The sequence below is a fragment of the Muntiacus reevesi genome, chromosome 1 (genome assembly GCF_963930625.1).
Source record: "Muntiacus reevesi chromosome 1, mMunRee1.1, whole genome shotgun sequence".
NCBI classification, from domain to species: domain Eukaryota; kingdom Metazoa; phylum Chordata; class Mammalia; order Artiodactyla; family Cervidae; genus Muntiacus; species Muntiacus reevesi.
Genome location: NC_089249.1, coordinates 66,314,911 through 66,333,510, shown reverse-complemented (window position 1 = coordinate 66,333,510; position 18,600 = coordinate 66,314,911). Strand labels below are relative to the sequence as shown.

Sequence of the window (18,600 nt, the reverse complement as noted above, 5' to 3'; positions counted from 1 at the left end):
CTGACCCAGGGGTTGAAGTTGAGTCTCCCACATTGCAGGCAGGCTGTTCACCATCTGAGCCACCAGGGTTTGTTCAGAGGCAAGTGGAATCTTAGTTTCTGACTAGAGATCAAGCCCGCATCCCTTGCATTGCAAGGCAGATTCTTAGTCACTGGACCACCAGGGAAGTCCGGCATAGGGTTCTTTTATTAATAAAAAGCAGTTATTTTCACATGGACACCTCGTGTGAAACTGCAGGAAAAGTGTCAAGAGTATCTCTGAACCACTCATACTTGCTATAGCAACCTTGAGTGCCTACATAGTAGCCTTGAGTGCCCTAGGGTGTCCAGCAGTGCCTTTTATTCCCATCCTGTGTGGTCCCACATTCATTTTGGTTGAGCATTCATTTTCACAATAATGGTGACAGAAGATTCTACCACTTGGCCTGTTGTATGACTTGTAGAGCTTCAGTAAGGTGAGACTTTTTGTCTAGTACACACATGGAAGCATAAGAATATTTGTATGTGTCCTTGAAGTTGAGCTGTGCTTCTCTATTTCTTTAATCACTTTAATCAGTCTGTAAGTATGCTGTCTGGTCTGATATCTCCCCTCCCTTCCCCTCCTCTTCCCTCCCCTCAGCTGAAGAGCTGTTGCATCATAGTTCAGCAAACATCCTCTGTTTGCCTGCCTGTCCTGAAGGAAGTCCAGAGTTCTGCAGGTGTCTCCAGAGTCCTCTCTTCCTCGATGGCGGAGGGTGAGCTCTGTGCATGGTGGCATAGGGAGCGTGTAGCGTACTGGGTGCTAAGAGTGCTGACCTGCGATTTTGGACTATGACCTTTGAATGTTTGCATACATTTCTGCTAAGAGAATTTTGGAGAATTCTTTATCCCCATCACATGGTTTTTCATCACATAAGTAGAATAGCAAATCATGTAATTTTTGATATGTTGTAAATGTTGATGTTTTAAAATAACAATTATTTCATTCTTTTAAAATGAATCTAGTGGGCTCTAAATACTGTTATGAGTTGACCTATTGTCATCCATTTACAAAATACATGACTAAGCTTTTCATTGAATCAGAAATGTTAATTTTTCATTTTTTTCTCCTTGAAATGATATTTCAGTTCCACTTCCTCCACAAAATGTTAATTTATTTTTATACTTGAAAATCTTTTATTGATCATTCTGTCATCCTTCTGCAACAAAAATATGAAGTGATGGGAATGATTTTTTATTTTCTATCCTCATAAGTCTCTTCAGTGTTAATTTCTTTTTGTTTGTATCAGTATGGTTATTAACATAAATTAATCAGAACAAGTAGGTGTACATTTTGGATAAGTAATGAAACATGAAAAGTAGAATTATGTTGGAAAGCAGCTTGAGACAATTGGAGCCCCAGCACCGAATTATTTCATGTATTGAGGAATGATTACTCCTTAATGCGAGAATAAGGTTTTTGCTTTGCATAGATGTAAAATTTGAGAAGCCTTGTTGACAGAAGTAGAAAGGATCAGAAGAACTTTTGTTGTATCAGGTTCACTCATTTTTATTTTTAACTGGAGTATAGTTGCTTTACAATGTTGTGTCAGCTTCTGCTATAAAACCACATAAATCCCCTACATGTATACATATATTCCCTTCCTCTTGAGCCGCCTCCTTGCTCTCCCCCTAGCACCCCAGCCTTTTGGCTCATCACGGAATACAGAACTGAGCTGCCCATGCTATACGGCGGCTTCCTATTAGCTGTGCATTGTACATGTGGTGGTGTGTACATGTCAGTGCTGCTCTCGGTTCATCCCCCCCCGCCCCCGTCCACAGACCCATTCTCTGCATCTGTGACTTTATTCCTCCCCTGGTCACTTAGTTTTTAATCTTTTAAATTATATGTCGAAACCTGATGTGTCTTTGTGAATCAACCAACTCAACACTTACCTCCCTTTAATTTTGTCGAAAGGGGAAAACTGGAAACCTCCAGAATTGTAAAAGGGTTTGTTACTCCCTAATTAGGTCATTCAATTTATAGTGTCAGCACTAGTATTTCAAATCACCCCTCTTGGCCACTGATTTAGGAAACTTGGGCTCCAGTCCAGCTTTGCCAGTTACTTATTAGGTATGTTCGAGGGTCCTGTCAGACCGTAGCATTTCACAATTCTGCAACTTGCCTTGAGTGTCCTATAGTTGTTTTCTCACCACTGATCACCCAGATGAGGTACTTCTCCAATTCTCAACTCCGAACCTGCATGAGCACTTGTAATCTTTTGATGGCGTTCTGAAAGACTGATTGATGTCTCTTGCCACTTGCCAGCATCCACCTGAAACTGGATTTTTCCAGTTCAGTAGGTCCTGGGGCCATGTGTATTTTCCACCTGAACTGGATTTTTCCAGTCCATTGCTCAGTTTTCGCTTCTAATGCTAGTTTTCAGCCCTAAACCCAGTTGCTTTGGCTATTGCTAGGAGATCATTCCTTTGCTGGTGACATTTGTGCTTCCTCTCCTTGAGCATCTCTTCACTAGGATTGGATTATAGGCACATTGCTCAGTTCAGCATCCTTGTTCATGGTAGATGGCTTAGGTGCCTGTTTAAGAAGGAAGGAAGGAAGGATGGAAGGAAAGTTGCTCAATCATGTGCAACTCTTTGCGGCCCCATGGACTATACCAGCTTATAGTTAACTCTTTGCGGCCCCATGGACTATACCAGCTTATAGTTTGATCTCCTTGCAGTCCAAGGGACTCTCAAGAGTCTTCTCCAACACCACAGTTCAAAAGCATCAATTCTTCAGTGCTCAACTTTCTTTATGGTCCAACTCTCACATCCATACGTGACTACTGGGAAAACCATAGCTTTGACTAGACAGACCTTTGTAGGCAAAGTGTCTCTGCTTTTTCATATGCTATCTAGGTTTGTCATAGCTTTTCTTCCAAGTTGCAGGCGTCTTTTAATTTCATGGCTGCAGTCACCATCTGCAGTGATTTTGGAGTCCCCCAAAATAAAGTCCGTCCCTGTTTCCACTGTTTCCCCATCTATTTGTCATGAAGTGATGGGACCGTATGCCATGATCTTAATTCTCTGAATGTTTAGTTTTAAATCAGCTTTTTCACTCTCCTCTTTCACTTTCATCAAGAGGCTCTTTAGTTCTTCTTCACTTTCTGCCATAAGGGTGCTGTCATCTGTGTATCTGAGGTTTTTGATCTGTCACTCTTGATTCCAGCTTGTGCTTCCTCCAGCCTGGCATTTTGCACGTGGGACTCATGCTGGTCAGTCCCCCACAATGCTTCGCGGCTCTCCTCCGCCTCCAGGCTTGCTGCCAGGACTGCCTCCCACCTGGGCTTGTGGCTCAGTCTCTCCAGCCGCACTCTGTGTCCCCCCGTGGACTGTGCCTGTCCTTTCCTACCCCGTCATCAGCTTCCAGTTCCCAGATCTCAGAGAGCTCGCCTCCATGTTTCCGTATGTGTGCCTGCTTCTGTTGGCCCCTCCACTCTTGTCTGTTCTCTTCAAAAGCAGGTGTTCTCTGTCAGCTGTGCTCTGAATTGAGGTTCCTATCCTGCGTTCTTCTCCCTCTAGCGTGGTGTTCGCTGTCCCCCGTCCTATGGAAAACCGGTAATCAAGTCCCACTGGCCTCCAAAGTCACGGTCTCTGGGGTTCCTAGTCCCTCTGCCGGATCCCCAGGCTCAGAGCCTTCACAACAGTGGGAGAACTTCTTAGGTATTATTGTTCCCCAGTTTGTGGGTCACCTACCTGCTGTGTATGGGATTTGATTTTATTGTGACTGTACCCCTCCTACCGTCTTGTTGTGGCTGCTTCTTCGTCTTTGGACTTGGGGTATCTTTTTTTGTGGGTTCCAGCATCCTCCTGTTGATGGTTGGTTGTTCAACGGCTAGTTGCAATTTTGGTGTGCTCGAAGAATAAGATGAGCACATGTTCTTCTGCTCCGTCATCTTGAGCCACCAGCCACCAGCAGGCTGAGCAGTGTCTTCTATCTCTGTTTATCTACCTGTGCCTAGGAGATCATAGGTACTCAAAAGCTGAGTGAAAATAATGAGTTGGGTTTTTTTTGGCCATGAGTATAACATTAACTTATGTATGGATTTATCTGGGTAAATTTTTTTTCATTCTAACATCACAATTTGAGGTCTGAAAAGTTAATCTTACATATATATATAATTCTTGGTTGATCTTCATGGTAGTTGTTCTCTGCAGAGCTGAATGTTAGACTAATGTTGGTAGGACCTGTACTAGCAGGAGCCATGCTTACTGATACTGCATATGGTTGACCCCCTGCTCCGCCTGCCACATGAGTGTTTAGCCGTGTGGAGGGAGAAAGGCAGGCATTAGGATGGCAGATGGACTGTGCACTGATGTTTTGGAACATAGGACTAGTGTGCAAAACTTTGATCTCATGAGTTTAAGAACTACTAGTGCATGTCAAAAGTTACTACACATGACCGTGGAAAAGAAAGTCAGCTTTAAATGAACTCTGTATTTATAGGAAAAAACCATTACTCTTCTCTGTGCTCTTAGGTAGATATTTCAGTTTCAAGTTGTTGGGCTCAAGTATTTTGAGGGTGGCACAGTCTTTTAATTTGTTAGAAAGAACAAACTTATCTTTTGCTACTTCTTTTTTTCTTAATCAAAAGTAGCACATGTTCTTGTAAGACATTCACATGACCTGTTGGAGTGCCTGCAATCACTCTATTCTACTACCTTATTTTATTTTCCTTGTATTACTTAGTACTATCTGAAATTATTTGCATGTGTGTTTCTTACTATTTCTTTTCAAAACACTTTTACAAATAATAGGGAATATTTTTCTGAGCACTGACTATGTGTGTTCCAAGTGTCATATATGTATTAACTCCTTTAATCCTTTTAAGAGCCCTGAAAGATAAATTACTGTAATTATCCCTGATTTCCAGGTGAGGAGCTTATAGTACAGAGTAGTTAAGAAAGTCTTAAGTGCATAAGCAGTATATGGTGGGAATGGAATTTAAATCCAAGCAGCCTGTCTGGTGGCTCAGTGGTAAAGACACCTCCTGCCGATGCAGGAGGTGCAAGACATGAAGGTTTGATCCCTGGGTTGGGAAGATTCCTACTAGAGCTGGAAATGGCAACCCACTCCAGTATTCTCGCCTGGAAAATTCCTAGACAGAGGAGCCTGGTGGGCTGCAGTTTATGGGGTCGCAAAGAGTCAGACACGACTGACCGTGTGCACATGTGCACACATGCACCCCGACTCCAGTGTCTGTCTCTCTCACACACGGACACCCCGACTCCAGTGTCTCCTTCACACACACACACAAACACACATAATCACACCCCTGATTCCAGTGTCTCTTACACACACGCACACCCCGACTCCAGTGTCTCTCTCACACACACACACGCCTGACTCCAGTGTCTCCTTCACACACACACACACACACACACACACACACACACATAATCACACCCCTGGCTCCAGTATCTCACACACACACACACACACACACACACACACACACACACACACCCCTGACTGCAATGTCTCTCTGACACACATACACACACACTCACACACACACCCGACTCCAGTATCTCTCTCACACACACACACACGCACACCCCGACTCCAGTGTCTCCTTCACACACACATACACAAACACACACATAATCACACCCCTGGCTCTAGTATCTCACACTCACACACACACACACACACCCCTGACTGCAATGTCTCTCTGACACACATACACACACACTCACACACACACCCGACTCCAATATCTCTCACACACACTCACACACACACCCTGATTCCAGTATCTCTCTCTCCCTCTCACACACACTCACACACACACTCACATGCACATATACACACACCCCCGACTCCAGTGTCTCTCTCTCTCTCTCACACACACACACTCACACATACACACCCTGACTCCAATATCTCTCTCACACACACACACTCACACACACTCACACACACCCCGACTCCAGTATCTCTCTCTCTCTCTCTCACACACACACACACACACACACATCCCTGACTCCAGTGTCTCTGTCTCATACACACACACTCACACACACCCTGACTCCAGTATCTCTCTCTCTCTCACACACACACACACACACACACGCACCCACACACACCCCTGACTCCAGTGTCCCAAACCCTACTCTGCTCTGCTGAGTCTCAGTATAAGCTCTATAGGACAGGCGGCTGCAGCTCCCAGCATGATGCTCTGCACTGGTGCATGGAATGAACATGAAATATACCAAACAAAAAGTAAGAATGAAGTATTTTTTCAGCACCCTTCTACAGTGCAGTTTGGTTGTTTTCCTCACAAAGCGTTTTCTTTTTAATTATAAGCATACACTTACTCACAGATAAAGTCCTTTTACATAAACATTGGGAAACATTTCTATTCCTCCACAACCACTTGGAGACTATGTCCCTTGAAATGTGACATTGTCTTAGCTATGCAAGAATGGACAGGACTGAGATTATTTTATGTTACCTGAATATTAGTCTCCTTGAGACGTGGGGGGCAGTTTAGCCTCATCAGCAATATCCTGGGGAGAGGAGTGCTCCTCCAGATGGCTGCTGTCACCTTTTTTCTGTTGATTCTCACTGGGAGTTGTCATCCCTGTAAAGAAAATTAATGGTGCTAAATTCTGAGGGTATACCTACTTGGAAGGGGCTTCCCAGGTGGCGCTAGTGGTAAAGAACCCCTGCCAGTGCAGGAGAGATAAGAGATGTGGGTTTGATACCTGGGTCGGGAAGATCCCCTGGAGAAGGGCAAGGCAACCCATTCCCGTATTCTTGCCTGGAAAATCCCATGGACAGGAGCCTGGAGGGCTATAGTCCATGGGATCGCAAAGAGTTGGACACAACTGAAGCGACTCAGCATGCGTACGTACTTGGAGGTTTGAGTGTTGGTTACTGACTCTGATCTTTTCCCAGTTCTTATAGTTGTGCTGATGAAAAAAAAAGACGGCTTAAAATTTTCTTTTGGGGACTTCCCTAGTGGTCCAGTAGCTAAGACTCCACTCCCAAAGGTGGGGGCCAGTGTTGGATTCCTGCTCAGGGAACTAGATTCCACATGCCACAGCTAAGAGCGTGCGTGCTGCAACAGATTGAAGAGCTTGCATGCTGCAGCTAAGACCCAAAACAGCCAAATAAATTTTTAAAAAATTAAAATTATTTTTCCTTTGTGTTAATAATGTTTTATGATAATGTTTGCGAAGTGATTCTTATCTTTCCTTCTGTTCCCCTCTAGTGGGAGCAGAGGGTTTCCCTGTGGGACAGGGACTCTTTAGGTTAGCATGGGGTCAGTTGCCAGAAGACCATCAATTTCTTAAACTATGTAGCATCTTGTTAAGTGTGCATGTTTTGCTGGAGGAGCTTTCTATCCCAGAATCAAGCGTGAGGACACAAAAAGCCCCTTTTGATAGGGGTATTAACACACTCCCATTCTCTGGCTACGAAGATCCTGGAGGCTGACTTCATTTAGATTGGAAGTACATTTCCTAGTCTGAGAAAATGAGGTGTGTATGAGTAAAACTTCAGAGAGGGTAGTTTGGACTTTTCCTCATTAGGACACAGAGGTTCTCACTGATGGAGGGAATATGTGGGCTCAGCCTGAGTACAGGGGGCACCTGTTCAGATTAAATGACCATTTTGGTGTGAGAGCAGTGTCATGCCTGCTCTTGTCCCCATCTGAGCCTTCCGTCATATAGATGGAAGTAGCGCACACCCTCACATTTAACTGGCTATTTTTATTTCCAAATGCTGCTGCTTGTGTGCGGGCATCTGACTGAAAATTTAACCTGTATATTGCTATGGTAAAAGTTAAAGAAATGTGTTTGATACAAAAGACAATTAGTCCTGCCTTAGCTACGCTACTACCTAGTCTTGGGCAAAGTTGCTTGCTCTGCCTCATTTTCCTCATCTGTAAAGTGGGCACCAAAATGGTCCCTCTCAAAAGAGGTGAAATAATACGTGCAGTAATGATACAGACTGAAATGTTACCTGATGTATAGTAAACAGCCAATAAATGTTAGCTCTTAGGAAGAGGACGATGACAATGAGGATAACTACCCCTTCAGCATAGCTTATAACCCCTAGTAAGGAGTCCTTCCTCCCCTACGCCATCCTTTTCCCCAGAGATAAACACTTTCAATTCTTTTGATTATTTTGCTATTTTAGAAAATCACATGTTCACTGATATTTTTCTGCTTTTCTCCCCTCCCAATATTAAGCGTGCTTTATTGACTTCCTCCTGTAGATGGTGGGGTTTTAGCTAGCACTTAACCTTTTTCTCTCCTAATATAGTTACGTGTATCATTTTGGTTAGAGCAACATTTAGAGTTTCATATTATTATGATCATATAGACTTTGTTCATACTGAGTTGTGGGATCCTGTTTGAGAGTGTTGGGTGTTACCAGATTTTTCAAGTGCTATGCTGAGTTGAAAACAAATGAGTAGGTTATTGTCAATTTGCTGTTGCTTATGAAGTTAAGGGTTGTCATATGGTTGCTGGCTGTTTTAGAATTATTTTGTGACTTGCTTGTTTTTCTCCTCAGCTGTTTAGTTTTACGTTATTTGTTTGTATGACCATACTACAAATCTGAGAAAGAATTGGTAGAGGTTAAACTTTGAGAAGAAATGTTGGGCTTTAGATAGACTGGGAATTTGGAGCAGACATGGATGTATGTGAGTCTGTCAGCGCTTGTTGCTCGCTGCCTTATCCTTAGGCTTCAGAAAATACAGCAGTCACAAGGGAGTAGAAGTTGGGACTGCCCAGGTGGATGTAGACCGAAATGAGCCCAGTGTGGGAAAAGACAGACAAGTAACAGGATTATGAGAAGGAAGTACAAGTGATGGTGGGGAAACGCTGAGTCTTCAAAGTGCACTCAATAGAATGACTGGGCAGATTCTCATGGATGGAATGTCTGTGTTGATTTACTTCTACTTGGTACAGTTGGCCCAGCGTGGGGGGAGGGCGGAGGGTAAGGACAAAGCTGGAGTTGTGGTCTTGTGGATCTCAAGTGTTTACCAGCAAAGCAGGCCCAGGAGGTCAGGCACTGTGGTGCCTCTCTGCAGAATCCCGGCTGGAGACAAAGTATTGTCTTTGTCTCACATGGTGAAATTGTGGGTTCTGGATCTAGGAGAGGATTGGGGGAAAACTACAACCAAAGCAGAATTTCTCTCTGGAGTTGCAGTTAATCAAGTAGTCCTAAAGGGATCCTGGCCTCTGAGATGTAGAGGGGAAGGGGCAGGGCCATGGGGGTGGTAAGGTGGAGAGAGGAGGAAGCCAGTGGTCTGGTACTAATTACTGTTTTATGTAGAATGGTCAGATCTAGCATTGAGTCTGCTTTTCTCATCTTTAGCTCTAACCTTTTTGTGTTGGAGGTTAGTGACCAGTTTTATTCGGTGATTGTAGTGAGGGTTTGTAAACACAGGAAAAGCTGTTTTTAGCTGGAAAAGCATGTCTCTTGGAGTGAGTAGCAGAGGGCTACACAGTAGGCGTGGGTTCACAGTAGGAGTTCTGTTCTTGGGGGGATGCCTTCCTCCACATTTTTCATCCAGCCTTTGCCAGGTTTTTCTGAATAGTTACTAGTAAGTCATAAGCATCTGTAAGTTGGTCGGTCATTTTTTATATCGTGGTGGTAGTGGTGCTGGTGATTTAGTTGTTAAGTTGCGTCTGAGTCCTGGTGATCCCATGGAATATAGCCCACCACACTAATGTCCATGGGATTTCCCAGGCAAGAATACTGGAGTGGGTTGCTGTTTCCTTCCCCAGGGGATCTTCCCGATCCAATGATTGAATCTCATCTCCATTGCAGGCAGATTTTTTAACGATTGAGCCACCAGGGAAGCCCTCTTCCATATCAAACAGGTATAATTACGAACACTCATTATTCAGAGAGATGGACTGAATTAACAGGTGAGAGGTGTGACTGCCATGACCCAGAAGCAGTATGGAAAGCCAGGAAAAGAATCTGCGATTGCTCCGTATCCCAAACAGACACCTTGCTTCCTTAGGAATTTAGCCCTAAAAGTCCCTTCCAGGTCACATAGTACCACGTTGTCGGGAAGGTGAGCCCACGATTCTCTTCCCTCTCTGATGTGTCTCATTTTTGGAGCTGACCGAGTACACCTGTATCTGCGATTAGGTCATCCTGTCAACCCCTGGGGGGAGCATTGTGAGTGAGGATGGTTCTCTCTGGTTTGTTTTTTTGTCTCCTGACTTCACAAGCACGCAGATTCTCAGGCTCTTTCCTTTGTCTTAGTTTCCTTTTGAATGTTTGGAAGGAAGCTTTTGTTTTGTGGCCCTGGTTTTTGTTTTCCTGGATCTGAGTGGTTTTTAGGGCCGACTTCAGTGCCCAGACTGGATGCCTGGTACAGTCTGGCTTAATAAGTGGGACATTCTGAAAAGTCCTCTTAGAGAATGCTGAGAGTCAAACTCAAGCTGGTGCAGCTCTTGTTGTGATTTTGAGTCAGACATCTCTCAAATATCGAAGCGAGGTCTCCCTCTTGAAGACTCTTGTTCCCCAGGCTGTGCCCCTCCCAGGGCCCCGACTCTAGCTTCTTTTCTCTCAAGTTGCCCCTTCCGCTGTGTGAGTTACATGTCGTGTGAATATCTGGGTCCCAGTCCTGAGTCTGGGAGCTCCAGGGGCCACCAGAGAACTGACAGGTCTATGAAGCCCTAGGGCTGTCCCAGCTGGTGTAGCTGTGTGCCCCCTCCGCCAGCCCCCACCCTGCCTCTTAAACTGTACGTTGCTAACTCAGCCTCCTTTTTGAATCTTTATAGATTAAAAAAAAAGAAATCTGTCTTATGCTTTGTTGATGTCCTGATTTTTGTTCAGCTCTTCACCCTGAAGCAGCTCCCTGCATCCATAGCTCTTACTTCACCATATTTTTTTCTTTTTTTTTGGCTGTGCCATATCTTTTTGAGTCTATAAATAATACCTTACTTGCTTTATTTTAGCCCCCAAATTCTTTTCTTTATACTTCTGTTTTTCCTACAGATCCTCAGCACTTATTGGAGCCTCCTTTCGAAAGACATAGGTAAAAAGGTTTTATCTGCATTTGAAAAGTTATGTAAGTCTCTTCTGAAGGTGAAATTAATAGTTTGCTAGGTCTTTATCCCTGGAATGATGTAGGGTCTAGCTAGCTCTCTTCAGGACCTCTTTCCATGAATCATGGGCCTTAGCATGTAAAGGTGAGTTCCAGTGAGTCAGGCTTTCTGAATTCATTCCATAGATACCTGTTTCTAGTCTCTTTGAATCTCCCATTTATTTTGCAGCAAAGATGTCCTCCTGTAAGGCACTTATATATAGCAGCAGATCCTACTTCCTTGCATCTTGTTTCAGAACAGCTCACAGTTGAATACATTTCAGCCAGCACAGAATCCACTTGGTAGGAAGTAAAACTGTGCTCGCGTATGGGTTCAGTCACTTCCCAGTTTCTGCATTTTCTGTCACAAGCGCCTTCTGTCCTGACTGGGACCCACGTGACCTCTGTCAGCTGAATTGCACACCCCAGGATTTCTGTAGATGCCTGAACACCTGCGGGGTGGTAGAAGATGTGCTGTTTGAGACTTGCTTTGGGTGATGTGCTGGGGCCTGAGACTGGTGTGTGGAGGCGGCCCCCGTGATGTAGACCATGAAAAGTGGTGAGAGCAGAGTGGGTCAGCGGGCTGGGAGAGGGCCTCGTGCAGCCTCCCAGAGCCAGCCTGCTTGGGAGAGGCTTGGAACGTTGCTTCCTGGGAAGAGCCACAGAGCAGAGACGTCGAAATGCTCTGAATCTGCACTCTGCTCAGCCTCTGGTATGCTGCAGTGCAAGTTGACTGAATTCCCAGATGTTTGATCATCTCTGTAAAGTGGAAAGGAATCCACTCTGAGTATAGCACCCAGGAGTCAATGAAAATAAAATGTGAAATGTGAAAATGTTTTTAAACCCGAAAGAACTCTCCATGATAAAGCAATAGGTGTTTTTCAGTGTAGAGGGTGTTATATATTGTATGTTCTGCATGCATGGTGAGTCACTTCAGTTGTGTTCTACTCTTTGTGACTCTATGGACTGTGTAGCCTGCCAGGCTCCTCATCCATGGCAAGAATACTGACCCAGGGATGGTGTCTCATGTCTCCTGCATTGGCAGGCGGATTTTTTTTTTTCACCACTAGCGCCACCTGGGAAGCCCCATTAGGTGTTCTAGACAGTATGTTAAAACTAAGGCTCAGAAATAAAAATGTCTTCCCTAAGCTTGTTCAGCTAGTAAATGGCATAGCTAGCACTTGAATCTTGCCTTTGGAACCTGGTTTCTACTAAGCTAATCAGGGTCCATAAGAGGAGTAGGCAACTTACAGTACTAGGTGCCGTCTGATACTTTTTTCCAGCAATGTGTTGTATCACTAATACCTGGCATTTTAGGTGTTAGGTGAGTTTCGTTGCCTTTTTTCAATTTTTTCCCCTGTGTAACTTGTCATGATCTTTAAAGACACTGAGTTTAAAAAAATTCTTCTTCTTTTTAACCATTCCACTGTTGATTTAATTGCCCAGGTGATGATTTAACTGTTAACCTTCCTGACTCTCAAGCTTTGGGCTTAGGGATTTATTTTTTTAATGGAAGGATTATTTATAGAATTTTGTTTTCTATCAGATATCAACATGAATCAGCCATAGGTATACATATGTTCCCCTACTCTTAAACCTCCCTCCCATCTCCCTACCCTAGACTTTCTTTTTTAACATCTGGCAACGTGTCAACAGAGATGAGACTGAGGTCTCACACATGGACTGTGCGTCTGTTCTGTGGAGAGAATGTTGTCAGGGGCTTGGGAAAGCATCTGGACTTTAGAGTGCATGAACACTTCCAAGAGTTTTTTCATATCTGCTTTCTTGAAATACTGAGGTCAGTTGCAGTCATGGTAGGTAGATGGTATTATTCATCCCTCCTTTTTTCCCTGTTCATTTCATTTATTTTTTTTTTATTGGAGTGTAATAGTTTTCATTCCAATCCCAAAGAAACGCAATGCCAAAGAATGCCCAAACTACCACACAATTGCACTTATCTCTCACACTAGTAAAGTAATGCTCAGAATTTCTCCAAGCCAGGCTTCAGCAATACGTGAAATGTGAACTTCCAGATGTTCAAGCTGGTTTTAGAAAAGACAGAGGAACCAGAGATCAAATTGTCAACATCCGCTGGATCATTGAAAAAGCAAGAGAGTTCCAGAAAAACATTTATTTCTGCTTTATTGACTATGCCAAAGCATTTGACTGTGTGGATCACAATAAACTGTGGAAAATTCTGAAAGAGATGGGAATACCAGACCACCTGACCTGCCTCTTGAGAAACCTGTATGCAGGTCAGGAAGCAACAGTTAGAACTGAACATGGAACAACAGACCAGTTCCAAATAGGAAAAGGAATATGTCAAGGCTGTATATTGTCACCCTGCTTATTTAACTTATATGAGTACATCATGAGAAACGCTGGACTGGATGAAGCACAAGTTGGAATCAAGATTTCCGGGAGAAATATCAATAACCTCAGATATGCAGATGACACCACCCTTATGGCAGAAAGTGAAGAGGAGCTAAGGAGCCTTTTGATGGAAGTGAAAGAGGAGAGTGAAAAAGTTGGCTTAAAGCTCAACATTCAGAAAACTAAGATCATGTCATCCGGTCCCATCACTTCATGGCAAATATTTGGGGTAACAGTGGAAACAGTGAGAGACTATTTTGGGGGGCTCCAAAATCACTGCAGATGGTGACTGCAGCCATGAAATTAAAAGACACTTACTCCTTGGAAGGAAAGTTATGACCAACCTAGACAGCATATTAAAGAGCAGAGACATTACTTTGTCAACAAAGGCCCATCTAGTCAAGGCTATGGTTTTTCCAGTGGTCATGTATGGATGTGAGAGTTGGACTATAAAGAAAGCTGAGCCCAGAAGAATGGATGCTTTTGAATTGTGGTGTTGGAGAAGACTCTTGAGAGTGCCTTGGACTGCGAGGAGGTCCAACCAGTCCATCCTAAAGGAGATCAGTCCTGGGTGTTCATTGGAAGGACTGATGCTGAAGCTGAAGCTCCAGTGCTTTGGCTGACTCATTTGAAAAGAGCCTGATGCTGGGAGGGATTTGGGGCAGGAGGAGAAGAGGATGACAGAGGATGAGATGGCTGGATGGCATCACCAACTTGATGGACATGAGTTTGGGTAGACTCTGGGGGTTGGTGATGGATAGGGAGCCCTGGCATGCTGCGGTTCATGGGGTCGCACAGAGTCGGACACGACTGAGTGACTGAACTGACCTGACTGCTTTACAATGTTGTGTTGGTTTCTGCCATAGAACAAAGAGAATCAGCTGTGTGTGTGTATATATATATCCCTTCTTCCACCTCCTTCTTTTAATATATGGAAAACTGAGTTTCAGGAACGAGTGTCTCTCCAAGTGTCTTCCCTGGTCACACACATACAGCTAACAGATGATAGAGCTGGTGCTTGAACCCTCTTCTTGCTGAATCCTGGTTTCCAGTAAGCTGATGAGGCTCCATCAGAGCAGGAGGTAAGCTATGATACTGAGTCATCAGTTTATTCAGCCAATGTTGAGAGCCTGTTGAGTCCCTTGTATCTGGCCAACAAAGATGAGTAAGGGAACAGGAGAAGACAGATAAAATGCAAGTGACGACAGACTGTGCAGTTGGGTAAGTGACACGGTGTGGAGCGCAGAGTACGTTGGAAACACCCAGAGGGAGACGTCAGCGCAGGGCTGGAGAGTTGGAGAAGGCGGGGACGACGGCGGAGCTGAAGTAGGAAAGATGAGCAAGGGCTTGCCAGAGTGGAAAGATGGGGGACACCTGCAGGGTGGTGTTCCAGACAGAACCGCAGGGCTGGGATCAGCAGAGTGTGCTTAGGCCCGGTACGTGGCGGGAGCGAGCGGCAGGGGCAGCTGGTAGGCGCAGCTTGGCCGCTCTGCTCCAGGCAGAGGCGCACAGTGATGTCCCGTTGCCAGGGTACCCCACATGTCCTTCACCTGCTGCTCTGGCTGCTGTCTGTCACTCTGTCTCCCTTTCCTTTCTCCTTTTTTAATCCTCCTCTCCCAGCCCTTTTCTTGGACTGTCAGCGTCAGTCTCCCACAGTAAAGGGTTACACCGGGGCTTTCCTGGTGACTCAGATGGTAAAGAATCTGCCTGCAATCCAGGAGACCCAGGTTTCATCCATGGGTTGGGAAGATTCCCTGTTGAAGGGCATGGCAACCCACTCCAGTACTCTTGCCTGGAGAATTCCGTGGACAGAGGAGCCTGGCGGGCCACAGTCCCTGGGGTCACAGAGTCAGATGGGACTGAGCGACTAACGCACTGGACACCCTCTCACCAGGCCAGCTCTCTCCCTGCGTGTGTACCCTGGGGGTTAGAGACAGCGGTTCAGGAGGAGTTCTGAGGATCTTGGCCTCTAGAATCAGCACTCTGAGAAAGTGAGGAAGTGAAAGGTAGGGGGACTGGAGAAAGGTTTGCTTTCCAAACCATTGCAAACAAATCTTACGTTAGGGTAGGTACGTGAGGTGTGTGCATGAGGTTGGTGTGGGAGCTCAGCCACCAGCATCGCTGAGCTTTCGAGGCAACATGCAGGGTGCACCTAAAGATGAAAAGTTGCCCGTTTGTTTTTATCCTGAGATGTGAGGTTCTGGTCCTCTGTTTCAGCGGAGGGAGTGGAGACACAGAGAGGTTAAGTAACTGCCTGACGTTGCTCAGCCAATACGGGGTGGACCCAGGCATACAGCTCTCCCGCAGGCCCTGTGCCTGCCGCAGGTGTCGGCGGGCCTGGCAGCTGCCCTGCGTGTCCTGAGAAGGCAGCTGCGGTTCCTCAGTCTGCCCCCTTGGCGGCCTTGCCTACGTTAGCTAGATTTTGCTGACAGATGAACAAGCCAGCAGCAGCTGCTCTGGTAGGCCTGGGAACTTGTCCCTGGAGGGACAGGCCGAATCCAGGAAGGTTATACCAGGCCTTCAAGCAGAAGTGTCTGGACGCATCACAGAATCTGCTGAACTAGCAGTGTCCGTTGCAAATCCCATTCTACAAGTTTACAGGTGATGCTGGCGCTAACTCCCTGCCTTTTGGTTTGAAGACTGAGAAAGAGAAGGCAGTTCATTGTGTTGTGACATTTATGACACAGTGATTGGAGGACTGTAATGAACTCTATACAAATTTCTACATACAAACCTCCCCTTGCATTTCAGACCCAAACTGCACCTGTTGGCAGGATCATCTGGAGTGAAGGAGAAAGTCCTTTCCAGACTCAAACCTGGGGGGAGGCCCCTCACCCCCTCCTGTGCACACTGCCCTCCCCACCCGCCTTGCCTAGCCTGGGACAGTGGCTGTCTCCTTCCCCGCCCCTAGCCTCCGTGGAGGCTGCTGTGTGGGGCCAGGCTGTCTGGATTCATCACTCCCAGGTTTGGGTCAGCTCACTTCACCATCACACTGGTGGTAGGACAGACCTCACCAGTTCCACGGGAGCACTGAACTTTCATCTGAAGCCTTTCTGTACCTTAACTCCAAGTTTGCTGTGCTGGCAGAATTGAGATGTTTGCCCTGGGCCACTGTCTGCTGTGTTTACCACCTGCCTTTCGGGATCCACACCTTCGTTGTTCTTTCCCCCTCCTTTTGTGCCCCTCCTTCCTGAAGTTAAGGCTGTGATACCACCGCCGTTGAGCTGTCTTCTCTATTAAAGTCTTCTCAGTGTTACTACATGGAGGACTATGACCAGAGGTCTCTAGCTCACCTCCCTACAATTACACATGATGTTTATGTACAGTAAATTCTTAATCTTATCTAAAATCTAATCTTATCCAATATTCCTTGTTAATACCCTTGGGATTGTGATGATAAGCTCTACATGATTTTCCATAAATGCCCATACTTTACCAGGAAGAGTAAGTGCTTAAAACTCCTTTTGCTTAAAAAAAAAGAAAAGAACTTGTCAAGTATAGTTTGTGTCTTAGCACCAGTAAAATGAATTAGCTCTGGCTTATTTAATGCTTATATGTTCATATAAGATAGGTGTCTCCTACCTGGCCATCTGGTGGATGAAGAAACTGAGGCTAAAGAAGGCAAATGCTTTTGCTCAAGGTCAGCCATCCACATCCAGATTCAGACTCAGATCTGTGAGCAAGCCTGTTTTGTCCTCACTGTGCTCTTCTGCCTCCAAGGAAATACATCCCAATTTCCTGAAGCCACTTGTAAATTTCAGTAAATTATGTTATCCTTTTCATTAAACTGATTGATAATTATTAATGGCCCTCGAGAGAGGAGTTCTGATAAAGACCCTCATCATTTTTTTTTATTCTTTAATGGTTCCCCCCCTTGAAAGCTCTTGGTTATAGAAAAGAAAGCCATAAAGTCCTCTTTTCAGCCTTGGTAGAGATCCTTACTAAACACTGGGGGTTGTGCTATTCTTGGTCTCTATTCTTATGCGTAGTCTCTTAGTCTGTCTTGCCTTCCTATTGAGTGATCTCTGATGGTATAATTCTCAGACGGTCGTCCTGCCACCTGTCTCTGCAGTGCCTCTTCTCGCTGCCCCACAAATGCTCAGGGAAGCTCGAGGTTTCCCGTGTTAAGGCAGCCTGGGCCAGGAGGGATGCGTCCGCATCCGATGGCCCCTGTAGGGCTGAGACTTTCCTGCTGGCCAGTGGCTAGTACTGTGCTCTCAGAGCAGGGGGACCGTGTTCGATCCCTGGTCAGGAAACTAGACCCCCTATGCCACAGCTAAAGATCTCATGTGCCATAGGGAAGATTGCAGATTAGCATGCTGCAACTACGAGCGGGTGCGGCCGAGTCTGGCCACTTCACCGCTGCTCCGGGAATGGTGCCTTATGCTGCCTAGTAGGAGTATGGGGTCCTTTGGAGTAAAAACCCCGACACCCCCGCCCCCAAACCTGGAGGCTGGCACATTTCAGAGAAACCCGGGTAAGTACCAACACTTTGGGAAAACTTAATTTTAGGGAGAAATGAGTTAAAAAAAAAAAAAAAGAAACTCCCAAGCACCCTCTGTTTGCATAAGGAGCAGTTAGTGAATGGGCTGCTGCAGTCTGAGACTTGTGTCAGCTTTTTTTTTTAACTACCTTACCAGTGCACTCAGCTGGCTGCTGCCTCCTGGCACCGACTGCCTCCTCGGACTTGAGCCACCAGATGGGGTCGAGTTTCAGGTCATGGGCCCTATGTCATTGCCGAGTGGCCTTGACAAGACACTTAAAGGCTTAAGTGAGAATAAAATAGTGCCACACAGGGGCACTCAGCAATTGTTACTGTCCCTTTGAACTGAAATCTGGAAGGGAAGCTTCTTAGTTTTGTGGGTAAAAAGAAAGAGTAAATAACTATAATTGAGGATTTCCCTGTGTAGAGAAAGCAGAGTTTTATCTAAATCTGGGACCTTGCTAGGCATTTGGCTGCTTAGAGATAATTTTACTGTCTGGTTCTCAGCTGCCCTCAGCCAGATCTGAAACTTGGGAAACATGTAATTATGTGTGAGCCTTTGGGCCCCGAGGAAAGAACTGTGCAGCTATTGGCGCCTCCACCTAGAGGGCGCTCCCTCCCGTGCTAGAGATGTGTTTTGCAGATTGGCCCTGAGAGGGGT

General features: G+C 45.5%; 1 protein-coding gene across 2 annotated transcripts in view; it reads left to right on the top strand.

Moving 5' to 3' along the window:
* The window catches only part of UCK2 (uridine-cytidine kinase 2), a 73,906-nt gene that overhangs the window by 10,585 nt on the left and 44,721 nt on the right, over nt 1-18,600 (top strand). The gene's annotated exons all lie outside the window — the stretch shown is intronic.